At 36.2% G+C, this 13,923-nt stretch overlaps 1 protein-coding gene across 6 annotated transcripts in view; it reads right to left on the bottom strand.

Moving 5' to 3' along the window:
- DLC1 (DLC1 Rho GTPase activating protein) overlaps window positions 1-2,089 on the bottom strand; it is a 402,792-nt gene extending 400,703 nt beyond the window's left edge. For 2 of the 6 annotated variants that reach the window (XR_012328985.1, XM_073798644.1), the window contains exon 1: window positions 1,082-1,456. The gene's annotated coding sequence lies outside the window, so the exon portion shown is untranslated. Of the gene's footprint in view, window positions 1-1,081; window positions 1,457-1,801 lie in introns of those variants that run through there. The other 4 variants (XM_033848777.2, XM_073798643.1, XM_073798642.1 and 1 more) reach the window with 4 other exon arrangements.
- Between the last annotated feature and the right edge of the window lie 11,834 nt (window positions 2,090-13,923).

The following is a 13,923-nucleotide window of genomic DNA, read 5'->3' as shown; positions in this document are numbered from 1 at the left end:
CAAATAGTTTTCATATTTCATTTGGGATATTTTGTGTTCATCTAATAGATTTGGAAATATGCACGGGTATTTGTTCCCTTCACGTACCATTCCATATGATTTCTATAAAATAATGATTTTCATTCTAAATATTCAGAAATATAACAGTATGTTATGCATTAAAACTCTCTGTTATGTCAGTCGTTACTAAATTTCTTTTCTCATATATTGCACATGTAAACATAACTTAAATATACTATAGCCCAGTGGAAATGTAATTTTATGATTACATGAATTATGAATACAGATCAGCTTTTCATATGATTGTAGTGATTTCCAACTGCCTTAAAATAGTAACAACGAATGTCATTGTCATTGAGATTTACTTTATTCAAAAATATTCACATAGAATATGATCCGAGCAGTGAATAGTGAATTCAAGAAAGTTAATATAAATTAAATCCAATTCTGATCTTTAAATTTTTAAAAATCAGATTAAATACTGTTTAGGATAGAAATATTTGTAAAATTTCATGTGTTTACTCTTTTTAAAAATAAACCATTTAAGCTGTGCATTAGCAGTTTGACCTGTGGTTGAAACTGGGTGGGGAAATATTGAGGAATCCAATCTTCATATTTTAAATGAGACTCAAAATTTTCTTTGGAGATGCATTATTAAGAAAAGTCACTCTATAGCGGGATCTACTTTTCCTGTTGGCAAACAACGGGGAAAGAAAAAAAATCATTTACACCTCACAATGTGTGAGAATATGTATCTGTTTCATAGAAACCATATAATAGGAAAACTGGTCTGTCTTCTGACTCCAGTCATAAATAAGTTAAGGATTGAAAAGGGATGAAAATAAGATCTTAGTTTACGGAGAAAAATCTCCATGGAGCCTATTTTAGAGTTGACATTTTGCTAAAACAATTTGACTCACAGTTTTTTACTTACTAAACTTTTTCCACTTCTGATTTCGTGGCTCAGCTCTAAAACCTAGGAAATCACCACTCCGTGCAAGATGCTAACATTTCTCTCAATCTTTCTGCCTCTTCAAAGATTGCCTCAAAGCGTAAAGATAGATAGTCCACAGCGTCTTACCTAGACGAGGAGGAGCTGAAACGCCGAGGCAAGACATGCTTCAACACTCAGCCTAGGAAAGGAGTCCGTCCCCGTTAGTTTCTCCAAAATATAAGTTCACATTTCGTGGTTGAGATCATGGCTCTATTCTAAGCAGTTCTGCGCAGTGTGTGATTCTAACAAAAACAGCCTCCGCAGCTGGAGGGAGCCTTAGCTGAAGCCGGAGTCTGTCAAGGCGTTCCTAGTGACTTCTGTCTAGTAAATTCAGACTGATGTTTTGCAAAAGGGGCCTCCACAACCAGGCCCAGATTGCCTGGGAAGCATTTCCTGCCTCTGAGTGGTGTGCATGTGAGAAAGACTGAACTGAGAGGAGGGGAGGGGGGCAGAGCAGAGGCCCGCCCAGGCGATTTAGGAGTTCTGATTTTACACAGAACTTAAGTGAGTTTGTCAGAACCCTTGAGGTGATTAGCTGGAGAGTCACAAAGCCGTAGAGCTTTTTCTATCCCAGGCTGCTTATGAAAGAAAAAGAAAGAAAGAAAACATCGTTCTCTCCTTCCTCTACAACTTTTCCACTTTATTCAATGTATACACACAATGTAAGCAAAATACCTTTGCAGTGCTCCTTTCAAAAGATCTTTTAAGGGAGCAAGATGCAGTTAGTTTTAATACCGTAATTCTTCTAAATTTGAAAGCCTTTTTAACGCTCCTTCATTTAAAATGCTGCAGCCTGATATACCGTACCTGAGAAGGTCTGTAAGTAAAATCCTAGGAATCCAGCGAATAGAACGTTTTCTCCCAGATCTCTCCGACCCCAAGAATCCTTCCCGGAATTAAAGTAGTTTGTGTCATGGCATAGGCAGCATTGCCTCTGGTCAGAATCTTCCAGTTACACACATCTAGTGCTGGAAAAGCAGAAGACAGACTCCATCTTGATCCTATTACAATCTTGCTGACATTAACCACTTGCAACTGCTTCCATCCAGCAGGACAGAGTGCCCAAATCACTCTAAATCAGCTCACAATATCTGCATCCTTCCTCCAACACAAATGTTGTGAACTATCGTCTGTTTATCTTTTCTGCTTTCTTGTGCCTCCACTGGATGACTTCCTCCTAGCTGCTCAGGGCTGGGAACTTGGACTACCATTTGGTTTTGATTAAAACCAGACAGCCAACTCTGGAGAATTTAGGGAATAAGCTAATGGAAACTGCAAGTATGGCTTTAATTAGTACATCAATTAATAATAGATGTTCGCTCGTCTTATAATAAGATGACACAAATATAAACGCAGAGGAAGCTCAAGTCGTTTCAGGAAAGAAGTTGCACCAATTCTCCTTCCTTTATGACCCAGAATTCTCTTTAGGGAAAGTGGAAGGAAAGAAGAGAGATGTGGCTTTGGGACATCCAGGTTGTGGAGAGGCCAGTGGAGCAGCCTGGTTGTTTATACCAGAGAAACAGGAAACAGCATCTCTGAGTGTAACTATCTTGCTTGGTTGAAACTGCTCAGTAATGTCTCCCTTTACAATCAATGGATTCTCTTGCTGTTTATGACTTAGGCATTTCTTTCAGTGATTAGTGACCAGATTAATCTGATTATTGGGTCTACATGGGGCTTGCAAATATCCAGAGATTTCCAATAATGGGAGGCACAAGAACAATGCCAATTTCAATATGATAAATGAGTAACATATAAAGAGGTACAAGAAATAGTAAACCTGTTAGCCCTAAGATCTATGCTGTACATCTCTGAAATTGTAATCAGCTTTCATTATTCATGTTTATTCTCAGTTGGCTCTAATTTTTATAAAGGCTGACAGACACCTAGATATTGCAATGATCATCTTTCGAGTACTTCCTGAGAATACTGAGTAGGTGATAACTCAGAGAAGTACTATGTTATAGCCATTATTTCTTTTCTTATTGGAGAAGAAAATCTCTCGAAATTAGTGCAAAGCATGGACTACTAGAAATATTAAACTTAATGTTTAATATGTGGTTTATATGTTAAATTTGGTTAAATGGCAAGAATGACATATTACACATTGATTTTTCAGATGAGAAGCATTCAAATAAAGACATGGAGGCAGAAACAATTTTTAGAAGTTTATGTCAAAAAACCGTTACTGATTAAAAAATGAGCATTTAGATTCCTTTAAGTTAACCTTCAACCACATGGCAAGAAGGAAGTCCATAATTTCATAAATTCTTTAAAGAGTTATTTATGTTCATACTCGGAATAATTCCACTGAAACTACTGCTCATTTAATCTTCCCAACTATCGTTGTATCTATTCTTATTTTTATTTTACAGATAAAGTATTAGAAATTTATGGAAGTAATTTTCTCACAATCAAATGATGGAGTGGCCAAGTCTACACTGGAACCCAAATTTTCTGATTCTAACTCCCTGAGTCCAACTGTCTCTCTTGACTCTCACTTAATTGCTGTGTGAAATTGGGAAGACTTCTTAAACTCTCTGAGTTTCAGATTCCTCCTTATAAATAGGGACAATTCCACATAACTCCCAGATTGGAAAACAGGATTAACTTTATATACAGATATATTTATAAATTATATTTCTTTCCCTTAGGAAAACACTGGAGCAGAATGGAATGAGAATTGATGTAAGTTCTTTCCTAAAATAACTTGTATATCTCTATCCCTATCTGCCTCTAGCCCTGCCTCTGGTATATAGAGGGCTAGAACATTCGCACTCTGCTAATTCTTCTTAGCTAGATTCTTCTCATGAGTACTATAATCCCCACCCCCCTTGTATAATTTAGCCTTGTTTCTGTTTATATTGGCCTGAGGAAACAACAAAACCCTATTCACATAGATTTATAAATGCTTTTTTAGATATCTAGACACTCTTATTAGTAATTTTCTCCTTAACGTTCTCTTCTCTAAACAAATAAGACTTCATGATTTATTCTATTATTAGAAGGAATACTTCCCAAATCTTCAATCACTCATTTATTTTTCATCCTTCAGTTGCCTGACTCCAAACAAATCCCAGAACTTATATTCTCATAAAGGCTTTACCAAATATGAGTATAAAGATAACTAATGAGATCGTTTCCTAAATATTTAACATAGTGTCAGGCACATAGAAGGGGTCCAAAATATTTGTCCTCTTCTCCTTTCCGCTTGTAAATCTCAATACATAACTCCCTTAAATGTTTGCCTATTACTCTATACTTGATCAGCTAATAAAATATGGTATAGAGGCAGTTAAAAAGTTGAAAACAAAGTATCGGGAAAGGAGTCTGGCTCCAAAACCAACAATCATGATGACCCCATGCAAATTCCTTTGCCTGCATAAACCTCAGTTTTAGCCTCTGGATCTAAGGGTTTTTCAAAATTAGAGATAATAGTCCATGTCAAGTCATTAGACTTCATGGCTGGTTCAGTATTCATTGTTAACTAGAATTATTTTTACCATTTAAATTATTGCCCTTTTCATGTTTACATCTCTTTTCTATGATTGTTTTCCTGAAGAATCTGTCTAGCTATTGAGCTCAGTTAAATATATGCATTTGGAACAATTTTATTGGTGGAACGATTAGGTACTTTATTTTTTTTTAAAGAAAAAGGAATTGTAGAATGAGGATTAGAAGCTATTGTGAAGATCAACTTTCTTCCCCTGTACTGGGATCTAAATAGTAAACACTGGCTATGATTGATAGTAAACACTATCTAATCCCCAGCCACCTTTAGGAAGTTTGAATCTGCACTTTTACAGAATTGTTCGATGACTCTAAAATAGTCCAACAACATTTTGACTGTGCAAAGTGGGACGTATCCTTTGAAAGAAATATCTTATTCTTTATGAATTGAGTAGCAAGCATCATTAATTCAGCACTCACATTTAACATTTGTGATATTGTGGGTGTAAGTAGGCTTTTATTCTTTCTGTTTTAATGAAAAAATACTGTCTTAATAGTAATTAATTTAAAATTAATATATAGAGAGATGGAATGCCTTTAAAGCACTTTAGAAGTGTCCATGCAAGTACAGTTAGTGTAATACACGCAGGAACACTTTGTCTACGAAAACTGATCCTTCAAAAATCTGTTTAAAAACTTTGCTTGCAGTTTATTAGAGTTACCACATGTGTGTCAAAGCAATAAAAATAGAATGTATTTGACAGATTTCTAATTATTTTTTCAGTAATATTTATGTGTACTTTCTTCCAACAGTTTCATTTTGATAGACATATACCCACATAGGAAAAAATACAATTTTGCAGTTTTTATTTAATAATCTGCATATGCATACTAGTTTTTTGATCAAATTTGCAATCTTTTGACACCCCACTTTTGCTAAACATTTAGTATTCATCCAGAAGAATTTATTAAAGGAACACAATTAAGTTGGATGTTAAACTAACAAAAGGATCAAAATCATATAAATTCTCCCAAACCGGTTACACCTACTTCTTGGATTTTTATGTACGTTGCTCCCCTTCATTGAAAATTATTACAACTCAAGAATAGCTATGAAAAAAGTATCTTGATAAATTTCAAATAGAAATGAAAACATAAACTTAGCAAGTAGTTAAAAAAAAGTTACATTGGTACAGACACTAGACTGTATATGATCTCAGAAACTGAAGAATCTCCCTGCCTATTCAAAAGGGCCAGGATATTCTCAGAAGCATGAAGATTCCAAGCCATGAAGGATGTTTTAGAGAAGGCTAGGTGTGCCCAGCTAGTGGAAGTGGAGGTTCGTTCTATATCACACAAAGATTTGTTCTATATGAAAATGTACGCTAACATCGCCATGCAGTACTCTTCAGCATCCTTGTTAATGTTACCATATTGTTCTCTGAAATTCTCGTTTCCCTGTATCTTCAGTCTATCCAAAAAATGTTTCCTCTTCACTTTAGGCTGACAGCTCATGCTCACTCTAGCTTCTCCTATTGTCCTTTCAAATGTTCTTATTGTTCTTACACATTATCGCTTACACCCTCTGTTCGCCTGGAAAAAGAGGTGAAACTATCTGTGTCCAGATTCCTTCATCTCATAAAATTTTTGCTCCAGTTAAAGGTCTACCCTTTGAGAGTCATTCCACCTGACTCCTTATCCTATACTCTACTACGGAATACAGGGCAGCATTCTCAGTCTACCACTGGGGGGTGGGGTGGGAGGGAAGGGACAAGGGTCATGAACTTGTTACGAGGGCTTGTAGCCTTGAAGGAATATCTGTTCAATTTCTGTTAAAATACAAGTATACTTTTCATCTTTGTCCCTTTAAAATGGAACCATTGGAAAGCCTCAGTATACATACCAAATGAACATACCTAATATCCATCCACACATTCAAGTAATATTTACTGAGTATTTACTATACATAGTACTATTCTATGCACTTGGGATACATCATTAAACACCACCAGACAGAGAAACGAAAGAGCTTTGCCCTCATGGAGCTTAAATGGAGGGTAGAGGATGGGTAATCCACAAGAAACATAATAAATATGTAAATTATCTTGTATACGGATAATTACTAGGGAAAACAGAAAAGTGCATAGCATAATAAAGGATATGGGGAGTGAGGGGCAATCGTGTTACAGAATTAAATAAGAGATATCAAGGGAGGTCTCTCTGAGGGACTTTTTAGTAAAAAGTTTTAAAAGGGGAGGGAGATGGCCATATAGATATCTGGGGGTCACAGAGTTCCAAGCAGAGTAAACAAGGTCCTAAAAAAGGGGTGTGCCTGGCAGTTTCCAAAAGTAGCACGGGAATCAATGAGGCTGGGATAGAAGGAGAAAAGGGTAAAGAAAAAGAAGATGTGCTCAGGGTGGTGAGGAGAAGCATGTTAGGTGGTGTCCTGGAAGGACTTTGACTTTGACTCTGAGTTAAAAGTGGAGCCCTGGCAAGGCTGAGTGGCAAGGTCTGCTTTACATTCTAATGGGGTTACTGTGGCTGCTGTGTTAAGGATAAGGTAAAAGGAGTTAAGGGCCAAAGCAGGGAGACCAGTTAGGAGGTTACTATGGAAATCCAGGTGAAAGAAGTGGATGGCTCAGATGGAGGTGATGAGAAAGGTATCCTTTTTTTGGGTCTTTCCTGAAGAGTTAGATTTGCTACATAAGAAGAAAAGAAGCAGTTGAAAAAGCTTCTTGAGTAACTCAAGGATGGGGTTACCATCAGCTGAAAAAGAGAAGCCTGGAGATGAAGCTAGTTTTGCATGGTAGAGACCAGAATTTTAGTTTTGAACATATGACATTTGAGATCTGTTAAACATTTCTAATAGGCGTGTCAAGGAGGCAGTTGGATACACGAATTCAAGTTTGGAAAGGAGTTTGGAGCTGGAGAAATAAGTTTGGGAGTCTTAAACATATAGTTGGAATTTAAAGCAAAAGACAATGAGATCGCCATGAGACTAACTGTACTGTAAATGGAGAAAGCAAGAGTAGAAAGAACTAACTGGACATTGGATTTAATGATGTAGAAGTCACTGTTGATAATGACAGGAACAAGTTCAGAGAATCATATGGACAACAGGCCTAATTAGCATGCTTTAAAAGAGAATTTGAGGAAAGGAATTGAAGACACAAGTCAACCCTTGAAATTTTACTGCAAAGGAAAGCACGGAAATGGCATGATAACTGTCTGGGATATGAGAAATTTCTATTAGGATGGGAGAATGACAGTAGTTTTGCAAATTTTTTGTTTTGCTTTTTAAAATCAGCATGACATCTTCCCAAAGGGAGAGGAAAGATGTTGTAGACAAGAGAGGGGAGAAATGTTGGAGTGAAATTTTGAGGAGGAGAAGAGTACTAAGAATGTGGAGTACAGAGACTGATTTTGGATAGGAGTATGATACATGTGAAAACTTTAGTGGATATTCAATATCATGATTCAGTTAGTCACTCAGCAAATCTCAGATAGCCACTATTATGGTTTTCATTGCTATTCAATTTACAATTACTTTTTGTTTTTCTTAGTCATATAAAAATTATATACATAATAGGGACTTCCCTGGTGGTCCAGTGGTTAAGACTCTGAGCTTCCACTGCAGGGGGCACAGGTTCCATTCCTGGTCTCAGAACTAAGATCCCATATGCTAAGCGGTGCGGCTGGAAAAAAAAAATTATACCCGTAATAAATAATTGGTTGAATAGATGATATCTAAGGAATAAAACCACAAACATTTTGCAGATATGCTTGTCCTTGTGGTTCTTTGTATTTCCCTACCTCCTGTTTTTTCTCTGATGACACCTGGTACAGCAGGTGCAGAAGGGCTTTCTCCCGTGGCACTGTGCATTCGCTTTTCTATCATTTTATTGCTTTTGTATTTCATCTTCAGATAGTATATTTTTGCTATTGTTTTCTGGTTCTGAGTCCTTCTGCTAATTTCTTCACTTTTATTTTTCAATTCATCTCTCAATTCTTCTAGATTTCAGTTGCTTTTGGCATTTCTCAAGTGTATTTTTAATATTTTTACTGAGATATAATTGACACAATAAACAGCATGCATTTAAAGTACACAGTTTGGTTGCTTTTGACAAATGCGTATTCCTGTGATACCATCACTGTAATCAAAATAATGAACATATCCCTTACCTCCAAGTTGTCTCTTCGTCATCTTTCTCTTTTGCTCTTTTCTCCCTCTCCACCCCCAAACAAATACTGATCTGCTTTCTGTTACTGCAGATGAGTTTAAATTTTCTAGACATTTATTTACATGAAATCACATGTATGCAGTTTCTTCTGGCTTCTTTCATTTAGCATAATTATTTGAGATCCGTCCATGCTCTTGCATGTATCAATGGTCCATTTTCTATTGCTGAGTTTTCTATTGCTGTCCCATTGTACGGATATACCACAATCTTTTTAATCCGTTGACCTATTAATGGGCATTTGGGACAATAACATTGGGACAGTTATTTGACCATTACAAATAAAGCTGCTATAAACATTCATGAACAAGCCTTTGTATGCACATATTCTTTCATTTCCTCGGATAAATACTTAGGAATGAATGGCAGGGTCATTTGATAGGCATATTTTACACTTTTTCAGGAACTGTCAAACTGTTTGCTAAAGTAGGTCTTCCATTTTATATTTCCACCAGAAGTTCCTGAAATTTTTATTGTCCCATATGCGTGCCAACACAATATGATCAGTTTCTTTAATTTTAGCCCTTCTGATAGATGTGTAGTCATATCTCATTTGCATTTTCCTAATAATTAATAATTTGGGGGCATCTTCTTTTCCTGTGCTTATTATCAGTATGTCTTTGAGGGAATGCCTGTCCAAATGTTTTATCCATTTAAAAATTAGGTTGTGGTTTCCTTATTATTGAGTTGGAGAGAACTTTGTATATTCTGCATACGTCTTTTTTTTTTAAAATAAATTTATTTATTTATTTATTTTTGTCTGCTTTGGGTCTTCATTGCTGCGCACGGGCTTTCTTTAGTTGCAGCCAGACGGGGCTTCTCACTGAGGTGGCTCTTCTTGTTGTGGAGCACCGGCTCTAGGCACGCAGGCTTCAGTAGTTGTGGCACACAGGCTCAGTAGCTGTGGCTCACGGACTCTAGAGTGCAGGTTCAGTAGTTGTGGTGCACGGGCTTAGTTGGTCCACGGCATGTGGGATCTTCCTGGACCAGGGCTCAAACCCGTGTCCCCTGCATTGGCAGGTGGATTCTCAACTACTCTGCTACCAGGGAAGCCCTCTGCATACGTCTTTATCAGGTGATTTGCAAATGTTTTTTCCCAGTTTCACTTTTCATTTTTTTTTAACAGTGCCTTTTGTAAAGTTAGTTCTTAATTTTGATAAGTGAAAAAAAATTAACGACCTTTTTCTTTTATGAATTGTGTTTCTTGTCTCAAGGCAAAGAAATTAGGTTTCATTGCCTTATCTAAGATCACAAAGATTTTCTCTTATATTTTATACTAGAAATTTTTGGTTTTAGAGTTTATGTTTAGGTTCTTTGATACATTTAGAGTTAATTTTTTATATGCCATAGTGAGAGTATGGATTGAAGTTTGTTTTCTGTTGTTGTTTTTTGAATGAGGATACCCAATTGCTGCAGCACCACTGTAACAGTCTTCCTCCACAGAATTGTCTTTGTCTCTTTAACAAGAATCAATTGACCAAATATGTGTGGTTCTATTACTAGACTCTCTATTCTGTTCCACTGACCTATTTGTTTATCTCTTATGTAATACCACATCATACTGATTATTGTAGCTTTACAGTAAGTTTTGAAATCAAGTAGTGTAAATATTCTAACTGTTCTTTTTCAGAGTTGTTTGGATAATCTAGGACCATTGCACTTCTATATGAATTTTAGAAGCAGCTCATCCATTTCTACAAAAATGCCTCTTGGAGGACTTCCCTGACAGTCCAGCAATTAAGACTCTGAGCTTCCACTGCAGGGGGCACAGGTTCGATCCCTGGTCAGGGAGCTAAGATCCCATATGCCACACGGCTCGGCCAAAAAGTTTAAAAAAAAAAAAATGCCTGTTGGGATTTTGATCAGTTTGGAAGAGAATTAACATCTTAATAATATTGTCTTCTGTTTCATGAACACTGTCTCTTCTTTTATTTAGGTTTTTAATTTCTCTTACCAGTGTTTTCTACTTTTCACTGTAATAGTCTTGCACATTTTTTGTCACATTTATCTCTAAGTATTTCATATCTTTGAGACTATTGTAAATGGTATTTTCTAAAAATTCCATTTCTAATTGTTTATTGCTATTACATAGAACACAATTCATTTTTGTACATGGATTTGCATCCTGCAAACTTGCAAAACTCACTAACACCAGTAGCTTTTTTTTTTTGAGATTTCTACAAAATTTTAATTAGTATTTTCAGATAATGAGAGGTTATTGTATCTACACAGAAGAAATAGAAGGCTATGAAATAAATAGCATACATATTTCTGGTAGTGGTATTCCTTTCTCTAATTTTAAAGTTTTCCTGATTATAGTACCACAATTAATAGCATTATTTCTATGAATTCACTCTACACTGGAAGTGTAGAATGTCATTATTAAACTAACTCAGGCAGATCTGACATTGACTTCTTTGCTTTTTTTTTTTTTTTACATCTTTATTGGAGTATAATTGCTTTACAATGGTGGGTTAGCTTCTGCTTTATAACAAAGTGAATCAGTTATACATGTGTCCCCATATCTCTTCCCTCGTGCGTCTCCCTCCCTCCCACCCTCCCTATCCCACCCCTCCAGGCAGTCACAAAGCACCGAGCTGATCTCCCTGTGCTATGCGGCTGCTTCCCACTAGCTATCTACCTTACGTTTGGTAGTGTATATATGTCCATGCCTCTCTCTCGCTTTGTCACAGCTTACCCTTCCCCCTCCCCATATCCTCAAGTCCATTCTCTAGTAGGTCTGTGTCTTACCCCTAGGTTCTTCATGACATTTTTTTTTCTTAAATTCCATATATATGTGTTAGTATACAGTATTTGTCTTTCTCTTTTCCAGTAGCTTTTTTAAAAAAATAATTTTCTTTTTAAAAATTTTTGGCCGCACCTCGGGGTATGTGGCATCTTAATTCCCCGATCAGGGATCAAACCCACACCCCCCTGCAGTGGAAGTGCAGAGTCTTAACTGCTGGACCACCAGGGAAATCCCTCCAGTAGCTTTTTGATGATCCCTAAGATTTCCTACATAGATAATGTTGTATGTGAATAAGACAGTTTTGCTTCTTCTTTTTCAGTTTGAACACTTTTGATTTCTCTTTGTTTTTGTTTTATTCCACCGGCTAGAATCTGCATTACAATGCTGAATAACATTAGTGAAAGTGGACAGTCTCATGTTGTCTTGGATCTAAGGAAAAAAGCATGTGTTTTTTTACTATTAATTATGATATAAACTGCAAGGATTTTTTATAAATAGATGTCCTTTATCAGGTGAAGGAATTTCCCTCCATTCCAAACCATTCCACTGGGAGTGGTTTTGTTTAATAGGAACGTTTGGAGATGTTTGGAGATATTTTTGGTCGTCACAACTGGGGCAGAGTGGTGCTTCTGGCTGCAAAACATACTGCAATGTACAACACAGCTTCCCACAACAAATGATTATCTGACCCAAAATGTCAGCTTCCCACAGGAAATAATTATCTGACCAAAATGTCGACAATGTTGAGGTTGAGAAACCCTTCCCTGCTTTATTACTAGTTTGCTGAGAGTTTTTTCTTTTTAAAATCAGGAAAGGATAGTGTAATCCCAAAATATTTTTCTGAATAAGATTTTTCTTTTTTAGTCTGTATGAAGTTTTTCTTTTTTCAGTCTGTTAATAGTGGTGCATTTCATCAGTTGATTTTCCTTTTTTTAATTTAATTATTGTATTTTTAATTTATTTTTGGCTGCAATGGGTCTTTGTTGCTGTGCACAGGCTTTCTCTAGTTGTGCCGGGCAGGGGCTGCTCTTTGTTGTGGTGCATGGGCCTCTCATCGCGGTGGCTTCTCTTGTTGCGGAGCATGGGCTCTAGGCGCACGGGCTTCAGTAGTTGTGGCTCGCGAGCTCTAAACCTCAGGCTCAGTAGTTGTGGTGCACAGGCTTAGTTGCTCTGCGTGACATGTGGGATCTTCCGGGACCAGGGCTCGAACCTGTGTCCCCTGCATTGGCAGGCGGATTCTTAACCACTGCGCCACCAGGGAAGCCCCTCATCAATTGATTTTCAAACGTTAAACAAATCTTACGTTCCTGGAATAAATCATACTTTGTCATGATGTATTATTATCTCATATATTATTGAATTTAACTTGCTAAAATGTTTTTTAAGAATTTTTGCATCTATGATCAAAAGGGTTAATGATTTGCTGTTTTTTTGTTATCTTTCTTATTGACTTCTAATTTAATTTCATTATGATTGGAGAACATACTATGGATAATTTGAGTTTTGATTTATTGAGACTTGTTTTATGGCCAAACATATGGTCCATTTTGGTAGGCGCATTTGAAAAGAATGTGTGGGGTTTTATTTTTTTGTTTTTTTGGTAATGTTTTTATAGATGAAGTATCTGATCAAAATCCAGAGAACTGGAAAATTTTCACCACTATTCTGTCAAACAGGAATGAAGTAGCGTCCATTATATATAAACTAAAGATATATCTTTACAGAGCCCTTAGTTTCAATGGATTCCCACTGAGCAGCCTAATATTTTCTTGGAATAGAGGTCACCCTGCTCCTGGAATATTTAAGCATTATCCAGTTTAAACTCTACATACCAGTAGGATAATCACTTATATTTGCAATCAGTATTAGCTAGGTATTCGCTAAAGCTCTGACAATTGAATCCAGCCAATTTTAAAGTGTAAACATATCTGTGCATGTGCCTGTTTCAGTATCCAATAGAAGTCACTATTTCACTTATGCTTATCAGCCTTGATAGAAGTGATATGTATGCCATTAGAAGTAAAGAACACAATTAGAACCGAAAAGATGTATTTCTTTCTCAAACTCTAGAAAAATGTTGATATTCTATTCAGTATCCAATAGGACACGTTCACATTTATATAGTATCACTTCTACAGCCTGGTCTTAATTATTTTCTTGGATAAAGCAACACTCAAGAGTGTTTTCTTTCGTGAATTTCACTGAACAGTTTTCCATTTTGTATGAGAAAAGAAAAAAAATTTTTAACTTTAAAATTAATGTTTTCATGAAATTATATATCTCATTTTAAGTTGGAGGAAAGTATGTTGGGCAGAATAGAGCAAAAGCTTTGCCAAAATTCAAATGTTAGAAAAATAATTTGAAAGAGTTTGTAAAACATCTGTCATAATAGGTTTCTTCTATTCCTTATGTTGGAAGGCTGAATTTCACTGCGAAAATAATCCTATTGTGGAGTAAAATATAATAGAGTTTCCTCTCTTTATATTAGTTAT

Source organism: Tursiops truncatus, chromosome 21 (assembly GCF_011762595.2).
Source record: "Tursiops truncatus isolate mTurTru1 chromosome 21, mTurTru1.mat.Y, whole genome shotgun sequence".
Classification (NCBI taxonomy): Eukaryota; Metazoa; Chordata; class Mammalia; order Artiodactyla; family Delphinidae; genus Tursiops; species Tursiops truncatus.
The sequence above is the reverse complement of the archived record's forward strand: the minus strand, read 5'-3'. Positions and strand labels throughout refer to the sequence as shown.